General features: G+C 40.3%; 1 long non-coding RNA gene across 1 annotated transcript in view; it reads left to right on the top strand.

Annotated features, from left to right (window-relative positions):
* The first annotated feature begins 279 nt into the window (after positions 1-279).
* The window catches only part of LOC140710733 (uncharacterized), a 101,866-nt gene continuing 75,458 nt past the window's right edge, over positions 280-26,687 (top strand). The window contains exons 1-2 of the long non-coding RNA XR_012091832.1: positions 280-405; positions 5,997-6,044. This is a non-coding gene — a long non-coding RNA (uncharacterized lncRNA). The remainder of the gene's footprint in view (positions 406-5,996; positions 6,045-26,687) is intronic.

The raw sequence follows: 26,687 nt of genomic DNA, 5'->3' as shown, positions 1-26,687 counted from the left end.
CACCAATACAAAGTAGACTACTAAGGCAGTGAAACCTGTTATGAGGAATAATCTGGAAAATGATTATCCTGCATCTGACTTTGGGGGAATACTGATGAAGGATATTTTCTCAGAGAACAGAACCAGGGGAAGCCAGCTTGGATGATCAGGAAAATCAATTCACTTCTAGGACAGAACATCCTCTCTATTGCTATCTAACAGATTATATTGTATTGTAAAGAATTATCACTTATTTTCCCTCTTGTTGTTTTCCAAAAATAATAAGTTTTCATTTTTTATTGGGGGCGGAGTCTCACTCTGTCACCAGGCTGGAGTGCAGTGGTGCGATCTCGGCTCACTGCAACCTCCACCTCCCGGGTTCAAGGGATTCTCCTGCCTCAGCCTCCCGAGTAGCTGGAACTACAGGTGTGCACCACCATGCCAGGCTAATTTTTGTATTTCTAAAAGGGTTGGGGTTTCACCATGTTGGCCAGGATGGTCTAAAATAATAACTTTTATTAATGCTGCCTTGTTTTTCCTCCATCATGGATACATCAATGTGTTTGGGGTTAGTGTAATACTATTTAGTCTTGGATCACTGACACATCACTTAGAGATGATGGAATTGAGTTGAGTGCATTACCCAGAAGAAACTTTAGGGAGCCTCTCTTTACTGATGCTTGAAGGAATTTCATGTAGGTGTGGACATTTTTAAAAATGTATGTATTAGAAGTAGGCAGAACATGGTTGTTGTTTGCCTACAGATTATCCATTTCCCCCTTCTTTCTTCTTAAGAGAACCATAATTTTCTTCAGGCATTTGCCTTCCTTCATGAAGTTCATGTAATTGAAAAAAAGGTGCCCTTATCTTCAGCTTCAGAATAAATGATAAACCAATCAATCATAATAATGCCTTTCCTCTTGCCAGCAATTATTTCAGGAAGCCACGCTTAAACTAATCAGTATGTGGCAATGTCTAGGGATGAAGACGTGATGTAATTTGGCTCAGCAAGAAAGAGGCTGTAAGTGGGTGATAGGATAGAATTTCTCTGGTAGAAAATGAACAAAGACATGCATAGCTTTGATTGCTCTTGCAGGTATTATATAACCATGAGGGGTACTAGCATTAATATGAAACTGAAACTGGACAGGAGGGCTAAGAAATTACATGAACAAATTACATTGTTAAAGAGTTGATCCAATCCACCCAGAAGCCTTCACTTCACTTGGAATACCTTTTGTGTGTGATAACATACGCCTCATTGCTTGAGGTGTGGATTTTGGTTACTTGCAGCTGTAAGCATTCTAACTGATACAAGTCATTATTGGTGTGTGATTTTGAATTGGTGACTTAAATTCTCCAAGCTTCAGTTTTCTCAACTTTCTTTTTCTGGAAATACTATGTCAATCACTTTTGTCTTCATAGTATCTAAATAACATTTATTGGGGGTAATCCAAAGAGAAATGTGAGTCAGGGTCTTACCTTTTACTTGGAAACCGAATGAGGGGCAGATATTCCTAACTTCAACTTGTTGGCATAGACCCAGGGGATGAGCATAGCCATGTGGACGCTTCTGCCGGGAAGTTTGACACTTTAGGAGGTATACTAAGATGTAGAGAGAGTCAGCACTTATTTGCAGTGTTTGTGGCAGAGGCTAGAGTCCAGTAGTGTGATACAGAGTACTGAGAAGTGACAGTGCTTCCAGTGGGACCCTAAGAAAACTGCTTCTCTTGGGTGATTCTGGGTGAGCTCTTTCTCCCTTGACTATTTCCATGTATTCTTCACCTGACTCTTTGCTCTTCTCATGGACTCTAAGAACAGTGTGTTATCTCTCTAACAAATTGTTTTTCTGCTTATGTTACCAGACTTGGTGTCCGTTGTTTGCAAATAAAAGCACTAACTAGAATAATTATTTTCCTAATAAGGTTGATTTGAGAATTAGATGAGATAACATTTAAGTAGATGCTGAATAAAATTAAATTTAAGATTCACAAGGTTTTGCTTCAGTAACAAATGGATCCTACATTTTGGATACATATAAGTATCTACTTTTCACTCATGCTACAAGTCTACTGTGGATTGGCTGTTTCTCAGTGCTGTGTCATTTTTTTGAGACGAAGTCTCCCTCTGTCGCCCAGGCTGGAGTGCAGTGGTGCGATCTAGGGTCACTGCAACCTGCAACCTCCGCCTCCGTTCAAGTGATTCTCCTGCCTCAGCCTCTCAAGTAGCTGAAATTACAGATGCCTGCCACCACACCCAGCTAATTTTTGTATGTTTAATAGAGACAGAGTTTCACCAAATTGGCCAGGCTGGTTTTGAACTCCTGACCTCAGGTGATCCGCCCTTCTCGGCCACCCAAAGTGCCGGGATTACAGACGTGAACAACAACTCCCAGCTGCTATGCTATGTCATCCTTACTTCAGAAAACAAGCTGATGGAGTATCTTCTTTCTGGAATACTGTCAGTCTTCATGGCAGAGAGAAAGGAGACAAAGTGAACCACTCTCTTAAACCTTCTGCCCGGAAAAGACACATATCACTTCCACATTTCACTAGCCCAAGCGAGTCCCACGGGCTCTCCTGATGTATCCTTCTACAGGGAAGAAGACTAAAGAAGCAGCACTGGAACATTTAGTGAATAGTTATAGAGTCTGCCACAGTATATTTACCTATTCCTGATGTCTTTACATAGGGACTTGACCAGTTATAAATTCCTTGGCTGAGTCATGTTAGTTCCTATTAAATGCTCTACATGGAGCAGTACTTAGATTTTAGCTTCATTTTTTAGCCTCTAAGGATTTTCCTCATTTTTTGGATGGGTGATACATTTCAAAAGTTTTAAAAATAGGTTATACATGGTTTTTAGTTGCTTTGCAGTGAAGGGAAGTTTAGTTTGCCTTGATGCTATAAACAGAATTTGACATTTACAAGGCACAAACACATACAAATATATACCACCTGATATGTTGCTGGAGGTTGAGATCTCAAAAGCAGACATTGAGGTTGAGTGTATGGGGGGTCAGATATTTATTAAGGATCAACAGCTGTGAGAGGGAGGAGGCTGAAGCAGGATTGGGCAGAGAAAGAGGTTGAACTTCTATGCAGGCTCAACAAAGCCTCATTCAGCCTTACTGGCAGCTCTTGAGAAAGCACTGTGCATCAGTGATACCAGGCATTGGCCTGGAATGGTCTAGCCTTTATGGCTATGAAGCCACCTGTGCAGATGCCAGATGTAGGCTTCTGTGGGCGTTACCTTGGGCCAGGTGACTCTGCAGCTGAGGCAGACCCTGAAGGAGTTGACAGCTAGACGCTGCGTGCTGACCACACTCCCTGCAGATGGGCAGCAATTCCTTCCTTGAAGCGGGAGCTGGGCAGTATATTTTGTGTCTGCCACACTCCTAGCATTTGCTAACTGTTATATTTGATTATACATAGATTATTTGAAACAAGTAGGCTTTGGACGAAGCTTTGATTTTTGGTTTAAAGAGATTTTCCCTGTAATGGTGGCTATCGCAACAGCATCTGGCCTACTGAAGGCTAATTATAAGCTATCTAGCCAGGGATAATGACTTAGTATGACTATGTTTCTTTGTCACTGGCCAGGTCATGAGGAATTACGCACAAAGGGCAAGGCAAGACTCATCAAGCCGTAAAACTAGGTAGCAGAGCAAGATATCTAACTATAGTCTGATGTTATTTCATAGAGTCGGTGAAACAGCATCAAGGACTTGGCTTCGAAGGTTTATTTTACAGTCCTCTGTGGTACTTGACTTACCAATAGCTAAAGCCCATGACAATATGTGTTCCAACATTTGCCAGAGACATGTTGGTGCCTTTAAAGCCATATCAATAAGTGATTACACTAGAAAAATTTACATTCCTAATAAAATTAATGTTTGGCAATCAAGAAATGTTTTACTTAACTATTAGAAACCATCTAATAATGCAGTAACTGTCATTATAGTAACATTTAACTCTTGTAATAAATTCATTACAGTCAATTACACAATTAAAGAAATAATGTGGTAGTATGAGTCATAAGATAAAGAAATAGAGAACTATATTACCCAAATTAGATTATGTGTGAAACAATGGTGGATTAAAGAGTTCATTTATTAGAATGAGCTAAAAAGAAAAATCACGTGCAAAAGGGATAAAAATATACATTTTAGCTTTCATGGTAAAAAACTAAAGAAGTAGATGATCATTTATTAGTTCATTTAATAGTCATAGGGGTGATATCACTCATGTTGAATTCACTAAATGATAATGTAACTGTGAGATACAGTGTTAGAAATTCTGATTTAATTGTTAAAATAATTTTTTGAGCATTAATTTACTTGGAAGCATTCATCTTTTGTTCTAGAAAACATTTTAAATGAACAAAATGTTAATTGCGTTGCTGTCACAGTGATAGTATAGAATTAACCATTATAGTATTCAGCTAGATATAATGAGGAATTTTAATGCTATTTAAATGAATTAGCTGTATTTTTGTGGATTTCAGTTTTAGTTTTGCTTTGCAGAAATAATAAATAAACATAGTATATTGTGATAGCATTACTGAAAGCAGTAAGTAGTTGTAGCTTTTAGATACTTCTGAATACCAGTAGAATGATTTCCTTTATTTGCAAATGAGACCTTTGTATAAATTAACCTATAAAACAAAAACGTAAAATGATGATGTGAATGAATACATCTGGATGCGTAGGAAGAACTTTAAGAGCATGGTGACTGAGAAACCGTTTCACATATTGGAGAGATTACAAATGACAGGAGATTATAGGGATTCTTTAAAGGAATTCCAGTTTCTTTGGAGCAGGAGGCATTCCTATGGGTGAGCCTGGGTGTGCTTTATCACTGCAGGGACATTTCAATGCGGTCATTGGGTCAGATTGGCAAAGAAAGTTTCTTTATGGGGACACATTTGTTCTTAACTTAGTGTTGTGAATCTCTGTGTAAAACTGAGATGACTTTATATCAACACAAATTCCTTCATAGAGCTGCTGTGTCTGTAGGGTGACAATTGCCCCGTTTAAGCAATCATCAGAGATCATTTATTCTATGTTATACATGAAGAAAATAGAACCTGCTCAGTGAATAAACTTTGAAATAGTGGTGTATTTTAGAAGACTGCTCTGTAGAAACATAAAAAATATATATAATTTATGTGTAAATAAATATATAAATGCATAATAGTATTCAGATACAGGATTTAGAGATAAATCTGACTTGTCCAATTCACAGTGAGATATTTAGCAGATCCAGGTCACTATTTTTTCCCATTGTAGGAACTATGTTGTATTTCCCAGGAAAACAGTATAATAATGGAAATAATACATTTTCTTTATTTAAATTAAGATATTTAATCCTAAGGATTTTAAATTAGCTGTCCTAAATTATTGTTAATTATTTATGTTTAAAATTAGAGTTTTAATTTTATGTATGTAAACTCGTTTATATGAATTATATTCCTAGATAAATTCAATTTGTCTTAGTTTTGGAGTCCAAAATTAGAAATTATCCATTACACTAGCATTAGAAACAGAAATTGAGTCAGTTCTTCCCCTCGCCCACCGGCTTTATAATTTCCATCAAACTCAGTGGGAATTTTCCAGTGTGTTGTTGAAAAAAGTGGGCTAATTAAGAACTACCATATGAGATATTACACATTAATTTTATGGCATTCATTTTTATTTAATTTATGAAATAACATTAATTTTTCTGATTACCACAGTAATACATATTAATTGCTGTCAATGTAGTGAATACATAAGACTAAAAAGAAGTTAAATAATTATAATCTCAGTTCTGGAGAACAAGCTGGTATACATTTTCTAGTTACTTTTTCTATGTATGTGTCCAAAGGATACCTATAATTTAATGGTGTCTCATTCTGTAATGCTATTTAGTGATTGCTTTTTGGATATATCATAATAAACTTTTACTATAAGAATTCAGTATTTGCCTAACATTATTCTTAGTAGATTTATCATTTTTGGTGTAATTATGCCTTAGGTGTTGGACAAAAATCAGATCAGATGTGAGGAATGCTGAAAATGAAATGTATGTATCTACGACTTCTACTCATAAGCTTTATCAAGCTAAAAAAGGTAAGAGAACAGATTGGCATAGGACATACCCTGAGGTAGGGTGGCTTCTGAATGTCCCTTTTCTGTCCATTGTCAGGAATTTGTTAGATCCATGGTGTCCTGAGCAAAAGAGTTTCTAGGCTTTTATTTTGACCTCTGCTTAAAGGGTCACGTAAGTTCCCCAAAGCATCATATACTAGCCCCAAAGTGAATACTTTTGCTACTCAAGAAGTACCATTCATTACTAAGGCTTAGCTTTAAAATTCCAGGTCCTAAAATAATTGTTCTTTCACATTTATTTGCAAGCATAGCATTTTCATTCATCTGGGTCTGTGCATCAGGTTATACAATGGCCCTTTGTCTATGCCTATATTGCAACTAGCAATTTTTTATTTATGTCCAAGAAGGGGCATTCCTGGCTGTTACCAACTACGTGTGAGTGCATCAGTGATTTATCTAATCACTGCTCTGTTGTGTGACAGTGGGTTATTACCAATCTATTTCTAATATAAACAATGTTGCAATGAACATTATGTTAAAATATATTTATGTGCAAATCTGATTATTTCCCTAAAGTAAATGCCTGAAAGAGAAGTTGCTGGTTTAAAGGATTTGCATAATTTTAAGGTATTTGATACATACTGTGAAACAGCCTAATATAGTTAATGAGAATATTCCTTGTGTGCTTGAAAATGAGACTGGGCACAGTGGCTCAAGCCTGTAATCCCAGACCTTTGAGAGGCCAAGGCGAGTGGATGACCTGAGGTCAGGAGTTCAAGACCATCCAGCCTCATCAACATTGTGAAACCCCATCTCTACTAAAAATACAAAAATTAGCTGCCTGTGATGGCACATGCCTGTAATTCCAGCTACTTGGGAGGCTGAGGCAGGAGAATCCCTTCAACCTGGGAAGTGGAGGTTTCAGTGAGCCGAGATTGCACCATTGGACTCTAGCCGGGGCAACAAGAGCGAAACTCCTTCTTAAAAAAAAAAAAAAGAAAAGAAAAGAAAATGAAGTATATTTTTTGTTGGCTGAATATCAATTTTAAATGTAAACAAATCTACAGTCCATTACCTTAGTTTAAATTTTATCTGTTTGAACTACCAGGGTTTGAGAGGGATGCATTAAAATCTCCAAGTACATTTATCAGCTTAACTATTTGGCTGCATAGTTCTGCCATATGGTTTATTTCAAAGCTATATTATTAAGTGCATACATGCTCATGCTCATAGTCATTATATATTTTCCTTGATCTCTTGACCATTTACTGGTATATGATGACCTTTTCTTGAAATTAAAGTTTTTACGTCTTTTTTTTTTTTTTTCTGGTTCACATTTGCTCAATTTACAATTTCCTGTATTTTTATTTTTGAATGACTATATCTTTTTGCTCTAAATGTGTTTGCTGTAGATAATAAATATGTGTTTCTTAAAATAATCCAATCATTGAATCTCTTTTTATGATTCTAAAACAGATGTTGTAAGCTTCCTCTGTATAAGGCCAGATAGTAAAATATTTTCAGCATTGTGGGCCATATGGTATCTTTTCCAACTACTCAACTCTGCCATTATAGGATAAAAAACATTTATAGACAATATGTAAACAGGTGGGGTCCCTATAAAACTTTATGTTCTGTTGGGCCCTCAGGTCACAGTTTGCAGAAACTGGTTCTAGAGTTTAATCTATTTACATTTATTGTAGTTACTGTCATATTGGGACTTATGTCTGTCATCATAGTCTGTTTTCTATTTATCCTTCTATTTTTGTTGATTTTTTCCTTCTTTCCCATCTTTCACCTGGTTTGGAATTTGGATTTTGCTCCTATTGTTATCCTCCCTTCAACTTTTCTGCAATAATATTTTTAGTTCCAGATTATGATTAGATTTCCCCTTTAGTATATCTGTTCTCTTTCATGTATACTACACATTCATAGTCACAATGGCATATTGCATTTAGATTTACTTACATATATTTCAGTATTTTGTGTCACCTCTGTTTCTTTCCTTTCATCGTTGTTTCCTTTTTTAAGGCTTTGGCAGAGTTTATTAGATGTTTGATTGGGGTCCATTAGTCTTTTCTTGAAAATATTACTCAAAGAGAACTATGGGCACTATGTATGTCTTGCCTGGATTTGGGGGTCCCACTTTCTTTTTTTCACAGTAGTTTGCCCCTTAGCCTACAACTTCTAGTTTTTGGTATTAGAGATGACAAGTCCAATATTAATGTAATTTTTTTGAAAGTTACTTCCCTCTCCAGATGCTATGTGCATTTTTTGTTTTTTTTTTTAAGATCAGGATATGCCTAACTGTATATTCCTTAATGAGTCCCTTCTGGAAACCCCCATGTTGTTTTCAATAGGTACACTCAAATCTGTTCAATTATTTCCTTAATGATTACTTCATCTGTTGATTTTTCTCTTTCTGGAACCCCTATTAATTTCAGGGTCTATGCTCAAAGTTCCTCAGCTTTTCTAGCCAGATTTACATATCTTATTTTAGTTTTAGTTTATTTTTAATTGACACATAATTGTACATATTTGTGAAGTACAATGTAATGTTTCAATACATGTATACATTGTTTAGAAATCAGGGGGCCGAGCGTGTTGGCTGATGCCTGTAATCCCAGCATTTTGGGAGGCCGAGGCGGGCAGATCAGGAGGTCAAGAGATGGAGACCATCCTGGCCAATATGGTGAATCCCTGTCTTTACTAAAAATACAAAAATTAGCTGGGCGTGGTGGAACGCGCCTGTAGTCCCAGTTACTCGGGAGGCTGAGGCAGGAGAATCACTTGAACCCGGGAGGCAGAGGTTGCAGTGAGTCAAGATTGCACCACTGCACTCCAGCCTGGCAACAGAGTGAGACTCCATCTCAAAAAAAAAAAAAAAAAAAAGGAAATAAAATAAAATAAGTAAAATCAGGGTAATTAGCATATTTATTATTTTTTTGTGATAAGAATATTCAAAATCCTCTTTTTTGCTATTTTGAAATATATAATACATTATTGCTGACTATATTCACCATTCAGCACTATAAAATACCAGAACTTTTTTCTCCTGGCTAATTGTGACATACTCATTGACCAACTTCACCCTATCTCTCCTCCCCAGTACCCTCCTCAGCAACTGGTAACTGCTCTCTACTTCTATGAGGTCAGCGTTTTTAAGATTCCACATGTAAGTGAGGTTATGCAGTATTTGTCCTTCTGTGTCGGGCTTAGTTCACTTAAAATAATGTCTGTCCTCTAGGTTCATCCGTGTTGTTGCAAAAGACAGGTTTTTATTATTTCTTATGGCTGGATAGTATTCCATTGTGTACATGCACCACATTTTCTTTATGCATTTATTCACTGATGAACACTTAGGTTGATTCTGTATATTGGCTACTGTGAATGGTACTGCAATAAACATGAGAATGCAGATATCTCTTGGACATAATGATTCTATCTCCTTTGGATATATGCCCAGTACTGGGATTGCTGGATCATATGGTAGTTCCATTTTTAACATTTTTGGGAACCTTTATACTATTGGCCATAATGGCTGTACTAATTTACATGCTCATCAGCAGCATATAAAAGTTCACTTTTCACCACATAGGCACCAACATTTGTGGGGTTTTTTGGTCTTTTTCATGATAGCCATTCTAAAGAGTGTGAGATTATCTTATTGTGATTTTAATTTGCATTTCCCTAATAATTAGTGATGTTCAGCATTTTTTCATATACCTGTTGTTCACTTGTATATTTTCTTTTGAGAAATGTCTATTCAGGTCTTTTGCCCATTTTTAAATCAAATTATTTAGTTTTTGTTGTTGAGTTCTTTGAATTTGTTATGTATTCCAGATATACATTATATCCTTTATCAGCACATTGTTTGCAAATATTTCTCCCATTCTGTAGGTTGTATCTTTGCTCTTTTGATTGTTTCTTTTTCTGTGGAGAAGCTTTTTAGTTTGATTTAATCCCATTAGTCTATTTTTACTGTTGTTGCCTGTGCTTTTGAGTTCTTATCCAAAAAATCCTTGCCTAGACCAATGTCCTGAAGCATTTTCACTGTTTTCTTATACTAGCTTTATAGTTTCAGGTCTTGCATTTAAGCCTTTAATCCATTTTGAGTTGATTTTTGTATATGAGATGAAGAGACCTAGTCGTATTTTTTTGCATGTGGATATGAAGTTTTCCCATCATCATTTATCTTTTGAGATTTTTCTTCTGCTTGATCATCCAAGGATGTAATTTGTGTTCGGGAAGTAGTATCCCGTCTCATTTCATCATTTAAATGTTTTAATTCACATCTGATATTTTTATTGTTTCACAGTCTTTCAATGCCATAATTGAATTTCCTTTTTTTCTTTCTTTTTTTTTTTTTTTTTTTTTTTTTGAGACGGAGTGTTGCTCTCTTACCCAGGCTGGAGTGGAATGGTGTGATGTGGGCTCACTGCAACCTCAGCCTCCTGGGTTCAAGCAATTCTCTTGCCTCAGCCTCCAGAGTAGGTGGGATTACAAGCGCACACCACCATGCTGGGCTAATTTTTGTATTTTGTTAGTAGAGACGAGGTTTCACCATGTTGGCCAGGCTAGTCTTGAACTCCTGACCTTGTGATACTCCCACCTCAGCCTCCCAACGTGTTGGGATTACAGGCATGAGCCACCATGCCAGGCTGAATTTCTTTAAGTGTTTTTTATTTATTTTTTCGTGTGTATGTGTGTGTTTTATCTTTTTATTTATTTATTTATTTTTTATTGTGCTTTAAGTTCTAGGGTACATGTGCACAACATGCAGGTTTGTTACATATGTATACATGTGCCATGTTGGTGTGCTGCACCCATTAACTCGGCATTTACATTAGGTATATCTCCTAATGCTATCCCTCCCTCCTCCCCCCACCCAATGACAGGCCCTGGTGTGTGATGTTCCCCTTCCTGTGTCCAGCTGTTCTCACTGTTCAATTCCCACCTATGAGTGAGAACATGCTGTGTTTCATTTTCTGTTCTTGCGATAGTTTGCTGAGAATGATGGTTTCCAGCTGCATCCATGTCTCTACAAAGGACATGAACTCATCCCTTTCTATGGCTGCATAGTATTCCATGGTATATATGTGCCACATTTTCTTAATCCTGTCTGTCATTGATGGACATTTTGGTAGGTTCCAAGTCTTTGCTATTGTGAATAGTGCCGCAATAAACATACGTGTGCATGTGTCTTTATAGCAGCATGATTTATAATCCTTTGGGTGTATACCCAGTAATGGGATGGCTGGGTCATATGGTACTTCTAGTTCTAGATCCTTGAGGAATCGCCATACTGTCTTCCACAATGGTTGAACTAGTTTACACTCCCACCAACAGTGTAAAAGTGTTCCTATTTCTCCACATCCTCTCCAGCACCTGTTGTTTCCTGACTTTTTAATGATCACCATTCTAACTGGTATGAGACGGCATCTCCTTTGTGGTTTTGATTTGCATTTCTGTGATGGCCAGTGATGATGTGCATTTTTTCATGTGTTTGTTGGCTGCATAAATGTCTTCTTTTGAGAAGTGTCTGTTCATATCCTTTGCCCACTTTTTGATGGGGTTGTTTGTTTTTTTCTTGTAAATTTGTTTGAGTTCTTTGTAGGTTCTGGATATTAGCCCTTTGTCAGATAAGTAGATTGCAAAAATTTTCTCCGTTCTGTAGGTTGCCTGTTCACTCTGATGGTAGTTTCTTTTGCTGTGCAGAAGCTCTTTAGTTTAATTAGATCCCATTTGTCAATTTTGGCTTTTGTTGCCATTGCTTTTGGTGTTTTAGACATGAAGTCCTTGCCCATGTCTATGTCCTGAATGGTATTGCCTAGGTTTTCTTCTAGGGTTTTTATGGTTTTAGGTCTAACATTTAAGTCTCTAATCCATCTTGAATTAATTTTCGTATAAGGTGTCAGTAAGGGATCCAGTTTCAGCTTTCTACATATGGCTAGCCAGTTTTCCCAGCACCATTTATTAAATAGGGAATCCTTTCCTCATTTCTTGTTTGTCTCAGGTTTGTCAAAGATCAGATGGTTGTAGACATGTGTTATTATTTCTGAGGACTCTATTCTGTTCCATTGGTCTATATCTCTGTTTTGGTACCAGTACCATGCTGTTTTGGTTACTGTCGCCTTGTAGTATAGTTTGAAGTCAGGTAGTGTGATGCCTCCAGCTTTGTTCTTTTGGCTTAGGATTGTCTTGGCAATGGAGGCTCTTTTTTGATTCCATATGAACTTTAAAGTAGTTTTTTCCAATTCTGTGAAGAAAGTCATTGGTAGCTTGATGGGGATGGCATTGAATCTATAAATTACCTTGGGCAGTATGGCCATTTTTACAATATTGATTCTTCCTATCTATGAGCATGGAATGTTCTTCCATTTGTTTGTGTCCTCTTTTATTTCACTGAGCAGTGGTTTGTAGTTCTCCTTGAAGAGGTCCTTCACATCCCTTGTACGTTGGATTCCCAGGTATTTTATTCTCTTTGAAGCAATTGTGAATGGGAGTTCACTCACGATTTGGCTCTCTGTTTGTCTGTTATTGGTGTATAAGAATGCTTGTGATTTTTGCACATTGATTTTGTATCCTGAGACTGCTGAAGTTGCTTATCAGCTTAAGGAGATTTTGGGCTGAGACGATGGGGTTTTCTAAATATACGATCATGTCATCTGCAAACAGTGACAATTTGACTTCCTGTTTTCCTAATTGAATACCCTTTATTTCTTTCTCCTGCCTTATTGCCTTGGCCAGCACTTCCAACACTATGTTGAATAGGAGTGGTGAGAGAGGGCATCCCTGTCTTGTGCCACTTTTCAAAGGGAAAGCTTCCAGTTTTTGCCCATTCAGTATGATATTGGCTATGGTTTTGTCATAAATAGCTCTTATTATTTTGATATACGTTCCATCAATACCTAATTTATTGAGAGTTTTTAGCATGAAGGGCTCTTGAATATTGTCATTGGACTTTTCTGCATCTGTTGAGATAATCATGTGGTTTTTGTCTTTGGTTCTGTTTATATGCTGGATTACCTTTGTTGATTTGCGTACGTTGAACCAGCCTTGCTTCCCAGGGATGAAGCCCACTTGATCATGGTGGATAAGCTTTTTGATGTGCTGCTGGATTCGGTTTGTCAGTATTTTATTGAGGTTTTTTGCATCGATGTTCGTCAGGGATATTGGTCTAGAATTCTCTTTTTTTGTTGTATCTCTGCCAGCCTTTGGTATCAGGATGATGTTGGCCTCATAAAATGAGCTAGGGAGGATTCCCTCTTTTTCTATTGAATGGAATAGTTTCAGAAGGAATGATACCAGCTCCTCCTTGTGCCTCTGGTAGAATTCAGCTGTGAATCCGTCTGGTCCTGGACTTCTTGTGGTTGGTAGGCTATTAATTATTGCCTCAATTTCAGAGCCTGTTATTGGTCTGTTCAGGGATTCAACTTCTTCCTGGTTTGTACTTGGGAGAGTGTATGTGTCCAGGAATTTATTCTAGATTTTCTAGTTTATTTGCATAGAGATGTTTATAGTATTCTCTGATGGTAGTTTGTATTTCTGTGGGATCAGTGGTGATATCCCCTTTATCATTTTTTATTGTGTCTATTTGATTCTTCTCTCTTTTCTTCTTTATTAGTCTTGTTAGCGGTCTATCAATTGTGTTGATCTTTTCAAAAAACCAGCTCCTGGATTCATTGATTTTTTGAAGGGTATTTTGTGTCTTTTTCTCCTTCAGTTCTGCTCTGATCTTAATTATTTCTTGCTTTCTGCTAGCTTTTGAATGTGTTTGCTCTTGCTTCTCTAGTTCTTTTCATTGTGATGTTAGGCTGTCAATTTTAGATCTTCCCTGCTTTCTCTTGTGGGCATTTAGTGCTATAAATTTCCCTCTATACATTGCTTTAAACGTGTCCCAGAGATTCTGGTATGTTGTGTCTTTGTTCTCGTTGGTTTCAAAGAACATCTTTATTTCTGCCTTCATTTTGTTATGTACCCAGTAGTCATTCAGGAGCAGATTGTTCAGTTTCCATGTAGTTGAGCGGTTTTGAGTGAGTTTCTTAATCTTGAGTTCTAGTTTGATTGCACTGTGGTCTGAGAGAGAGTTTGTTATAATTTCTGTTCTTTTACATTTCCTGAGGAGTGCTTTACTTTCAACTATGTGATTAATTTTGGAATAAGTGCGATGTGGTGCTGAGAAGAATGTATATTCTGTTGATTTAGGGTGGAGAGTTCTATAGATCTCTATTAGGTCTGCTTGGTGCAGAGTTGAGTTCAATTCCTGGATATCCTTGTTAACTTTCTGTCTCGTTGATCTGTCTAATGTTGACAGTGGGGTGGTAAAGTCTCCCATTATTATTGTGTGTGAGTCTAAGTCTCTTTTTAAGTCTCTGAGGACTTGCTTTATGAATCTGGGTGCTCCTGTGTTGTGTGCATAGATATTTAGGATGGTTAGCTCTTCTTGTTGAATTGATCCCTTTACCATTAGGTAATGGCCTTCTTTGTCTCTTTTGATCTTTGTTGGTTTAATGTCTGTTTTATCAGAGACTAGGATTGCACCCCTGCCTTTTTTTGTTTTCCATTTGGTTGTTAGATCTTCCTCCATCCCTGTATTTTGAGCCTATGTGTGTCTCTGCATGTGAGATGGGTCTCCTGAATATAGCACACTGATGGGTCTTGACTCTTTATCCAATTTGCCAGTCTGTGTCTTTTAATTGGAGCTTTTAGTACATTTACATTTAAGGTTAATATTGTTATGTGTGAATTTGATCCTGTCATTATGATGTTAGCTGGTTATTTTGCTTGTTAGTTGATGCAGTTTCTTCCTAGCATTGTTGGCCTTTACATTTTGACATGTTTTTGCAGTGGCTGGTACCGGTTGTTACTTTCTATGTGTAGTGCTTCCTACAGGAGCTCTTGTAGGGCCGGCCTGGTGCTGACAAAATCTCTCAGCATTTGCTTGTCTATAAAGGATTTTATTTCTCCTTCACTTATGAAACTTAGTTTGGCTGGATATGAAATTCTGGGTTGAAAATTCTGTTCTTTAAGAATGTTGAATATTGGCCCCCACACTCTTCTGGCTTGTAGAGTTTCTGCTGAGGGATCCACTGTTAGTCTGATGGGCTTCCCTTTGTGGGTAACCCAACCTTTCTCTCTGGCCGCCCTTAACATTTTTTCCTTCATTTCAACTTTGGTGAATCTGACAATTATGTGTCTTGGAGTTGCTCTTCTCAAGGAGTATCTTTGTGGCCTTCTGTGTATTTCCTGAATTAGAATGTTGGCCTGCCTTGCTAGGTAGGGAAGTTCTCCTGTGTAATATCCTGCAGAGTGTTTTCCAACTTGGTTCCATTCTCGTCGTCACTTTCAGGCACACCAATCAGATGTAGATGTGGTCTTTTCACATAGTCCCATATTTCTTGGAGACTTTGTTCATTTCTTTTTACTCTTTTTTCTTTAATCTTCTCTTCTCACTTCATTCATTTGATCTTCAGTCACTGATACCCTTTATTCAAGTTGATCGAATCGGTTACTGAAGCTTGTGCATTTGTCACGTAGTTCTCGTGCTGTGGTTTTCAGCTCTGTCAGGTCATTTAAGTACTTCTCTACATTGGTTATTCTAGTAGCCATTCGTCTAATCTTTTTTCAAGGTTTTTAGCTTCTTTGCGATGGGTTCGAACTTCCTCCTGTAGCTCAGAGAGGTTTGATCGTCTGAAGCCTTCTTCTCTGAGCTCGTCAAAGTCATTCTCCATCCAGCTTTGTTCCATTGCTGGCAAGGAGCTGCATTCCTTTGGAGGGGGAGAGGCGCTGTGATTTTTAGAATTTTCAGCTTTTCTGCTCTGTTTTTTCCCTATCTTTGTGGTTTTGTCTACCTTTGGTCTTTGATGATGGTGACATACAGATGGGGTTTTGGTATGGATGTCCTTTCTGTTTGTTAGTTTTCCTTCTAACAATCAGGACCCTCAGCTGCAGTTCTGTTGGAGTTTGCTGGAGGTCCACTCCAGACCCTGTTTGCCTGGGTATCAGCAGCAGAGGCTGCAGAGTAGTGAATATTGCTGAACAGCAAACTCTGGAAGCTTCATCTCAGAGGGATACCCGGCCCTGTGAGGTGTCAGTCTGCCCCTACTAGGGGTTGCCTCCCGGTTAGGCCACTCGGAGGTCAGGGACCCACTTGAGGAGGTTGTCTGTGCGTTCTCAGATCTCCAACTCCGTGCTGGGAGAACCACTACTCTCTTCAAAGCTGTCAGACAGGGACATTTACATCTGCAGAGGTTTCTGCTGCCTTTTGTTTGGCTATGCCCTGTCCCCAGAGGTGGAGTCTACAGAGGGAGGCAGGCCTCCTTGAGCTGCATCGGATTCCACCCAGGTTGAGCTTCCCGGCTGCTTTGTTTATCTCCTCAAGCCTCAGCAATGGCGGGTGCCCCTCTGGCAGCGTCGCTACCACATTGCAGTTTGATCTCAGACTGCTGTGCTAGCAATGAGGGAGGCCCCGTGGGCATGGGACCCTCCAAGCCAGGCGCGGGATATAATCTCCTGATCTGCCATTTGCTAAGACCCTTGAAAAAGCGCAGTATTAGGGTGGGAGTGACCCAATTTTCCAGGTGTTGTGTGTCATGGTTTCCCTTGGATAGGAAAGGGAATTCCCTTACCCCTTGTGCTTCCTGGGTGAGGCGATGCCTCACTCTGCTTCGGCTCTCGCTCGGTGGACCGCACCCACTGTCCGGCACACCCCAGTGAGATGAACCTGGTGCCTCAGTTGGAAATGCAGAAATCACCTGTCTTCTGTGTGGCTCTTGCTGGGAGCTGTAGCCTGGAGGTCATCTTGGAACTGCCCCAAGCGTTTTATATTATTAACATATTTTTATTGTCATCCATCTCTGCCAGCAGCTTCATTTCACTAGTAACTTGTTCTCTTGCTTTTTCATTCTTTGCAAGAATTTCCACTCTGTCCCATTAGGCATATAGAAGGCTCAGAGCATCTTATAATCTTCTGTAGCACAGTGGGAGCTAGGGTTACCACTTCCCATCCTGCAGGAGGACTCACAGATATTCTCTGGCTAAACTCTTTCTAGCAACTTCTCACCCCTGACTGGCAGATCATGAAGCTCTAGTCTGAGCAGATAGCTACAGCACAGTCATCCTCTAATTTTGTGAGGACCCCAGCATACATAGGGCTTGGTTTTTATAGTCTTGGAGTTTCATAGATATTTCTGCCTCAGCAGCAGTCTTGTAAGTAGAGTAGACTTGTAGTTGAATTAGAATTGGGAGGTGAGGGTTGCACAGATATATGTTAAAGGCGGCATCTTCCCACAGCCTTTTTCCTGATTCCATCAACAATTCCTCACATAAACCTCCAATTTGTAAATGCCTCCAGGTCATAGTAATATTTGTAGCATTTATGATTGACAGGTTTCTGCCCCCAAGCAACTGCAGACACTCATATTTGGAAACTTGAAGATAACACTATTTGAAAGTAACCTTCTGGGGCCAGGTGTGGTGGCTCATGCCTGCAATCCCAGCACTTTGGGCAGCCGAGGCGGGCAGATCACCTGAAGTCAGGAGTTCGAGACCAGCTTGGCCAACATGGTGAAACCCTGTCTTTACTAAAAATACAAAAATTAGCTAGGTGTGGTGGCAGGCTTCTGTAGTCCCAGCTACTCGGGAGGCTGAGGCACGAGTATCACTTGAACCTGGGAAGCGGAGATTGTGGTGAGCCGAGGTTGTGCCACTACACTGCAGCCTGGGAGACAGATCAAGACTCCATCTAAAAATAAATAAGTAAATAAAATAAACTTCTGAGAAAATAAACTTCCTGATATTTCCTTAAAACCCATATTATTTTAGTTATTATAAACTAAATTACATACAAACTTTACTTGTTTATCTTCTTAACAATTAGAGCAGGAAAGTTTGAAATTGCAGGCAAAATAGAGGTAAAGTAAGATTTTTTTACTCCCCAGAAACCTGGAAATGAAATAAAATATTTTACAACTTTTCAGGTAAAGAAAAGTAATATTGTGTCAAGTGTCAATCCATGAAGCAAGATAAATGAAAATAAAAAATAATGAAATAGCCAATGTTTATACCAGTATTAGTCTGTTCTCATGTTGTTAATAAAGACATACCTGAGACTTGGTAATTTATAAAGGAAAAAGGTTTAATGGACTCACAGCTCCACGTGGCTGGGGAGACCTCACAATCATGGTGGAAGATGAAGGAAGAGCAAAGGGACGTCTTACATGGTGGCAGGCAAAGAGCATAGGAGAATCAAGCAAAAAGGAAAACCCCTTATAAAAGCATCAGATCCGTGAGACTTATTCCCTACCATGAGAACAGTATGGGGGAAACAGCCCCCATAATTCAATTATCTCCCACTGACTCCCTCCCACAACACGTAGAAATTATGAAAGCTGGCTGGGCGCGGTGGCTCATGCCTGTAATCCCAGCACTTTGGGAGGCCAAGGCAGGTGGATCACCTGAGGTCAGGAGTTCGAGATCAGCTTGGCCAACGTGGCAAAATTCTGTCTCTACTAAAAATATAAAAATTAGCCAGGTGTGGTAGCACATGCCTGTAATCTCAGCTACTCTGTAGGCTGAGGCAGGAGAATCGCTTGAACCTGGGAGACGGAGTTTGCAGTGAGCCGAGATTGTGCCACTGCACTCCAGCCTGGGTGACAGAGACAGACTCCATCTCAAAAAAAAAAAAAAAAAAAATTATGGGAGCTACAATTCAAGATGAGATTTGGGTGGAGACACAGCCAAACCATAAAAATACTTCATTTTCCCCAGAGCATTTATTCTTTAGAGTGATGGAAAAATGGACCCCTAAGAGGATGGTGTTTAACAATTTTGCAGAAAGTACCTTCTGGTAGCTACTGTAATGTTAGGCCACTTTTTCCCAGGATCCAAAATTTACTGTAGCATTTCATTGACTTATAGCTACTGTGACCATAGATTTTGAATTTTCTAGAAAGTTTTAATTTGGAAATTTCTGTAATATTGTCCAGCCATATTTTGTAGCACTAGGTTCAGAAATATGACCTGTTTGTTGCCTTTGAATTTTGTGGCAGAGTTTCTTCAAGGTTATAGAGGATGAACATCTATTAACTAGGTGATGAATAGGTAATGGATTTCGAACCTCTAGCCTGCTTAGTAATTCCTTCCATGTAAAATGATCTTCCTTTTATGAAAATCTAGTCTTGACAGTGATATAGAAAAAAAAACCCTAATTTAAATGGACAGATAATTCCCTAATGTATTACCAGAAAAGTGGCTCCATTTCTGTTGTTATCTGTTCTGACTACCACTGAGCAAATAATGTTTAATCTCAATTATAAAGACTTGGAATAAGTGAAGGCCAGAAATCATTAAAAATGTACTGGGTTTAATATAACATTTTATTTTAATGCTCTTTTTGCTTCTTTTCATTTAACCTTTCCAATGACCTAGCATGCTCAGGCATGACATAGAATAACTAAAGGAAGAAGTACACTTAATTGAAGTTCATAAGAATCCATCTGAAAAGGAATTTTTCATCTTTTGTAATTTATTGCGTTAAACATAATATGTTTTATAAGTATAACATGTTTTGGTTGCATTTTAATTACTTGTTCAGAAATATATCATGGACTAATTTTTCTAATATATGATATGAAGCTATGTTGTCTACTATAGTAGCAACTAGCCACAAATGATTGCACATTTGTCGTGTGGCCAGTTCAAATAGGAATGTGCTGCAAAGGTAAAATGCATGCTGCATTTTGAAGACTTAGTACAAATAAGATAATGTATAATATGACATTAATACATTTTATATCAAATACATAGGAAATGACAATATGTTAGATATATTGGGTTAAATCAAGCATGAATTAAAATAATTTCAACTATTTCTTTTTATGTGTTTATTATGGCTATTAGGAAACTATATGACATAACTAGCTTATGTTATATTTCTATTAGTCAGCACTTGTATAGAGAAAAATAGATTTTTAAATGATTTAAAGGACCAGCTGATAAAAAGCTTTTTGCTGCTATTGTCTCTGTTAGAGAGGATTTCAAGAAAGACTTGGGCTACTCCAGAAAAGCTAGTCAGCTCCTGGTCTTCCATCAGAAAAATACCAGTGTCAGTGTGCTATAGACAGGCCCCAGGTCACATTTTACTATTTGTGACTTAACTGTGTTTGAGTCATATTTAGTGCTCCATAAATGTTTATTGAATTAATAACGACTTACAGTTGTAATTCATTGGCATGAGAATCAGAAATACTGAGTTTTATTTCCAACTCTGTCCCAACTAGCTCTGTGACCTTGCACAAAAAAACCTCCTCTTTCCTTATTTCATTTTTTTTTTGTTTGTTTGTTTGTTTTTGAGACAGAATCTTGCTCTGACGCCCAGTTTGGAGTGCAATGGTGCGATCTTGGCTCACTGCAACCTCTGCCTCCCAGGTTCAAGCGATTCTCCCTGCCTCAGCCTCCCCAGTAGCTGAGATTACAGGCGCCTGCCACCACACCGGGCTAACTTTTGTATTTTTAGTAGAGATGGAGTTTTGCCATGTTGGCCAGGCTGACCTTGAACTCCTGACCTCAGGTGATCTGCCTGCCTCAGCCTCTCAAAGTGCTGGGCTTACAGGCCTGGGCCACCACGCTCGGCCTCCTTATCTCATTTTTTTTCCATCATAAAATGAGAAGGTTTAATATGATGACTGAATAATTTTCAACTCAGACATATTGTGGTACTATTATGTGACTCTGTATTGCTAGTCTACTAGGCAGTTAGAGTTTCCATTTCTAAAGTGGCAAATAAGTTTCTTCTTTAGTCAGGAGTTTATTTTACATGTGTGTACCCTCTGATATTGACTGTCTTTTCTTGAATATGCTAACATAGGTTTCTGGAGCCTGCAAAGAACCACCCTTCTGTCATCTTTATCTAATAAATAAAATATTCTCGTCTCTTGTTTTCTCTCTCTCCTGTCTACAAAATTAAACTCTTTGATTGTCACCCTTCTTGGAATTTTAACTTTGATTTTGCAGTAGAATATACCCAACTCGTCACCTGAAGAGTTTCAGTTCAGATGAGAAGATTAGGGCTTTGAGGCATAGTGATGGCTTACTGTGATGCCCTACCTTGTTTTAACCTGATTGTCTTTCTCAGCTGAGAGAGTCGGACAGACTCCATTTTTGTTTCTTCACTTGCAGTCCCCCTTATCCCCCTCCCTTAAGGACATAACTAGTGCAAGCTGACTCCAACCACGTCCAGGAATGCACTTACTGATAAGATATAGAGGCAAGCTGAACCAGTAGCTCCTGGGGACGTGCTCGGTTGATGATACCCAAAACCCCTGCATTATCTCTTTGTGATAGTTTAAGCCCCTGCACCTGGAACTGTTTATTTTTCTGTAACTGTTTCTGTAACCATTCATCTTTTTAACTTTTTGCCTGTTCTGCTTTTGTAAAAATTGCTTCAACTAAACTCCTCCTCCCCTATTTAGACCAAATTATAAAAAGAAATCTAGCCTCTTCTTCAGAGCCAAGAGAATTTTGAGCTCAAGCCATCTCTCGGTCGCTGGCAATAAAGGACTCCTGAATTAGTCTCATAGTGTGGCATTTCTCTATAACTCGTTCGGTTATAACATTTGGAGGCCCCAGTGAGATCTGCCACTGGGTGAAGACCGGACTCGTTCCGGGCTCTTCTGGACAGACGGCGGGCTTATAGGGGAGGCGCCATCTGAAGATGTTCCAGGGCCCCATAGGCGGAGGGGAACGGATCGACTGCCAGTTTGCCCAACCAAATTCAGCTCCTGAGTCCTCAGTCTCTGGTCCCAGGAAGGTAAGTCAGATCTGACTCTGCCTCTCTGGGAGGGAAACTTCCCTGAGGAGGGTCCTCCCTCAGACTCTGTCCGCACTCCAGGACAATGGAGGACACAGTGCTGGTTTCTGTCCGGCTTCTCTGTTAAGTGTAGTCAATCTCTCTCTTCTCCTCCTCTAGTTCAGGTCTCTAGGAGACCTCTGTTTTTAGAACGGGTATAAAACATTGTAATAAACTCTGTGTGAGTGAGTGAGTGAATGTGGAGTTCAAGGGCTTGCACTTGAATTTCCAGTTTGTAGCTCCACAATGAAAGCTACAGAGTTCGAGAGGGCCCTCACCTGCGGTTCCATGGCAACCTCATAAGGTTTAGGGCAGCGTCGGGCATAGCTCGATCCAAGCCTGGGGTTTATACCAGCCTGCCAATGGCAAGAGGAGCCTAAGTCCCTGCGAGAGGAGTAGCCAGGCGGGCATCTGACTGATTCCATCATGGGACCCCCTCCCCTTGTCTGTCTATAAAAATAATTGCCATAATTGTTTGTATACCCCACTGTCTGTTGTCTTGTTTGGTGTCTGTCTAAATTTCATATGTCAGGTCATTGATACTGCCCAAGACGACTGGGCAAGGACTTCTTCAAGGTCCTCAGTACCAATCTTCTTCTATCCCAGGAGGTCAAATCTCTCATTAGTCATTTGGGCTGGCCATCCCAGTCCTGTCTTTTCTGTCAGAAACAAATCAGGTGTTGTTATGAGGAGGGGTGTGGAAGACATTTGCCCATTTGGGATTTCTGGCATCATATAGATTGCTGGTATTTAGATTGCCATACCCCACGCCCCGACGACTGGTCCATCTTCTCCTTAGACCAGTGGTGGATCCAAAATAGCCACCCTGCTGACCTCCTTGCTCACCTTTTCTGTCATCCCGTAACTTTTCCCGTGCCCTTAAATAAGGCACTGCGCAGAGAAAGCTACGCCCATACTCCTTTGCTCTGTCTGGACTCTTATTTTATCCCTCCGTGGTTACTCCAACCTTTCAGAAGATCCGAGTGGCCCCTTTCCTCCTCATCCCCATTCCTTACTCCACACATCTCGTTTTCCTGTGTTGCAGCAAGTCCAGCACCTCCAAGATTTGGCTCTGTGCTCCCTCCTTAAACCCTTGAAGGAAAAGGCCAAGTTTGAACTTTTGGCCTTCGAGTCTTGGAGACACCAAAGATATTTATAAGTCAAAAAGGAGTAGGGGATCACGATGTAGGTCCCACTGGCCTCGGACCCGCCTTTTATCCTCTCCCTTGATCTCAAAACTTGAGGAGATAGACCTTATGTGGCAAGAAGTGTTGGCTATAGTTGTTTTCCTACTTCTTCTAGTTATAATACTTCTGTTCTTCTGATACTACAGCCCCCAAGGCCGTGAATATCTCTGTCCATGCTGGGTTTAATATTTCTGCTTAAACCTTGTTAAATTGCCTCCAGAATGGACAACTCTTCTTCCCGGTCCCGTAGAGATTGAAGTCCTCTCCAAGGTATGTTGCAGAATTTCTCTCTGGGCTTCTCAGAGGATTACAGAGTCTACTTTAAAAAAGGCAAACTCCGGACACTCTGTGAAGTAGAATGGCCAAAGTTTGGAACCGTGTGGCCCCCAGAAGCATCACTAAACCTCACAGCTGCTCAGGATGTGTGGCAGGTCATTGCTGGAACTCCTGGTCACCTCAAACAGTTTCCCTACATTGATCAATGGCTGAGTTTAGTCTGGAGCCCTCCTCCATGGCTCTGCTCATGCACCATTCATAATCCTACCTCCAAGGTCCTTTTGAGCCAGACCTCACTTCCGCCCTGACCCTCAGCTCCCTCGGCTCCTCCTGTACTGCCTCCTTCTGAAGAAGAGAAAAGTTTTCCTCACCCATGTCTGCTGCCCTACAACCCTCCTGCTCCCCCAGAATCTTCCCTTGTCTCCTCGACTACATCCCCTGTGGCCTCTCCGCCTATAGCCACACAATTACGGCCTCAGCCAGAGGAGGTGACCCCCCTAATCCTGCTGAGAGAAGCCCAAATCCCTCTGGACAGTGAGCACTCTGCTCCCTTTTTAGTTTATGTCCCCTTCTCTACTTCTGACCTGTACAATTGGAAGGCTCATAATCCCCCATTTTTTCTGAAAAGCCCCAGGTTTTGACCTCACTGATGGAGTCCGTGCTCCAGACTCACCGGCCCACATGGGATGAGTGTCAGCAACTCCATTTAACCCTTTTCACCTCTGAAGAGAGGGACCGTATCCGAAGAGAGGCCAGAAAGTATTTCCTTATATCAGCCAGTAGACCAGAGGAGGAAGCCCAAGACCTCCTTGAGGAAGTTTTTCCCTCTACCCAGTCTGATTGGGATCCAAAGTCCTCGAGTGGGAAGAGAGCTTTGGAAAATTTTCACCAGTATCTCCTTGCGGGTATCAAGGGAGCCGCTCGAAAACCCATGAATCTGTCCAAGACAACTGAAGTTGTCCAGGGGCCTGATGAGTCACCAGGAGCGTTTCTAGAACACCTCCTGGAGGCCTATTGGATTTATACCCCTTTCGACCCGGCGGCTCCCGAAAATAGCCGTGCTGTTAATTTGGCATTTGTGACTCAGGCAGCCCCTGATATTAAAATAAAATTACAAAAGCTGGAAGGATTTGCTGGAATGAACACCAGCCAACTTTTAGAAATAGCCCAGAAAGTTTTTGACAATCGAGAGTTTAAAAGGCAAAAATAGGCAGCTCAGGCAGCTGAAAGGGCTGCTGACAAAGCATCAAAGAGACAGGCAAAGATCTTAGTAGCCACTATCCAAGGAGTCAAGAAGGAAGGGCCTCCACCACAAAGCACTGGCCAGGGGACCCCGGGTCCCCGCCAGAAAGGCCAAAAAGGTGAGCGGGCTCCCCTACAAAGAAACCAATGTGCTTATTGCAAGCAGATTGGACACTGGAAAAAGGAATGCCCATTAAAACCAGAGAACAAAAAGATCCTCACCCTCCCTGCTGCAGAGGAATCTGATGATTGACGGGACTGGGGCTCCCTCTCCCTTGGCCCCCGGGAGCCCATGGTGACTGCCACAGTGTGGGGCCAGCCTGTAAGCTTCCTAATTGACACTGGGGCAGAACACTCTGTACTGCAGACACCCTCGGGCAGTGTCTCTAATAAGAAGGTGGCTATGCAAGGGGCCACACACAGATACAAATAACTCTAAAACAAAGAACATATAAGAAGTGCCAGTAGAATTCAGAGAAGACAGGCTAGAAGCAGGAAGGAAAGCTTCAGGAAATACTTGAACATGGAAGGAAAGAGAAGCAAGTAAAGCATTAAAGGCAGAAGGAAGAATGTAAGAAAGGGAATAAGGCAAAAATAGGAGCCAAGTTAGTGGAACAGCCAATACTCCCATTTGAATTGATATTCAATCAGAGGATTAGTAAATGAACTTTGTAAAATTACTTTAGAGTTTCAAGGGAACTCTAATGGGAAACACTGCAGATGTGAAAGATCTACAGTGTGATGGCAAGAGCTGTGGACAGGCAGAGGTGGAGCAAGATTGCAGAATAGAAGGCTCCACCATTCGTCCCCCCCACAAGGATATCAGGTTAACAACTACCTACACAGATAAAAACACCTTTACAAGAACCAAAAATTAGATGGGCACTCATAGTACCTGGTTTTAACTTATATGACTGAAAGAGGCAATGAAGAGATAGGGTCACCTAAATCAGTTAAAGGTCCAATTGGCTTAGGAGGGCTCCATGGGACAAGGATTTTTTTCTGGGTGGTGAACATAGTTCCAACATCAAATCCCAAGATATAAAGCCTTAATCCCCATGACATGCCGTAATACCTTTGAGCTGAACTAGGGTTATGGATAGTTATAGTAAGAGGGTTACAATTTCCCATAGTACATGGTCTAGGAGGGGGAGTGTGAGTTATGGAGAGGGTTGAAGACCGGGTTGATCCTCTAGGGTAAGTGGCTAAGGTTACACATGTCCAGGAAGGGCAGAAAACCAGGTAAGAATCTCGACAACTAGAGTCAGGGTGATTTCCAGGACAGAGGTAAAAATCAGTGCTCTGGAGTCCTTTTCCTACACCTTTGGAGCTTCCACATCCAGTCCGGCTTCCAGTATGTCCAAACCCTACAGCGAGGTTGACACTCCCTGCTCCCGTGATTGACAGATTGCTTTGCTCTTCGAGGGTATGGGCAGGCTCTGGGAACAAAGCACATAAATCGATTGCAAAAGAGACTTCCTTGGAGATACCCACCTTCCAGGTGGTGTTTGCAAACACACATCCTGTCATGAAAGAAGTGAGGAGAAAAGAGTAGGAAGGGACAGAAGGCATGACAGGTAGAAACAAACAAAAGAGGTAAATAAAAAGAAGTAATTTGATGGCTTCGCTCGACTTAGGTGCAGTTTTAAGGGGCCTGACCCAGACTTGGGGACCCATGTTTCTTGCTGGGCTTTGTTGGCCTTTTTGATGTGAGAGTGATGAATCCAAGCAGGAATGCTGTCCACTTTCAGAGCCGTCAGCATGGTGAGGATGACAGTATGAAGTCCTTTCCAGACAGGAGTGAGTCCTTCTTTCTGGAACTTTTTAACATACACCAGGTTCCCCGGCCGGAAAGAGTGTCAGGGTCCCGTCTGGTCAGGAACTGGATTGGGGTGTGCTCCCCGGACAAGCAGCTGGATGATGTCTCGTACCTGTTGGGGAGACTGCAGGTACTGTAACAAATTAGCTTGTGAGATTTCTGCTAAATATCCCTTAGCTTAGGCAAGATAGGCAGAGCCCTTTCATACATGATTTCAAAAGGTGAAAACCCAGCCCAGTAAGG

This window comes from Chlorocebus sabaeus, chromosome X (assembly GCF_047675955.1).
Source record: "Chlorocebus sabaeus isolate Y175 chromosome X, mChlSab1.0.hap1, whole genome shotgun sequence".
NCBI classification, from domain to species: Eukaryota; Metazoa; Chordata; class Mammalia; order Primates; family Cercopithecidae; genus Chlorocebus; species Chlorocebus sabaeus.
This window is presented reverse-complemented; position numbering and strand designations above follow the sequence as displayed.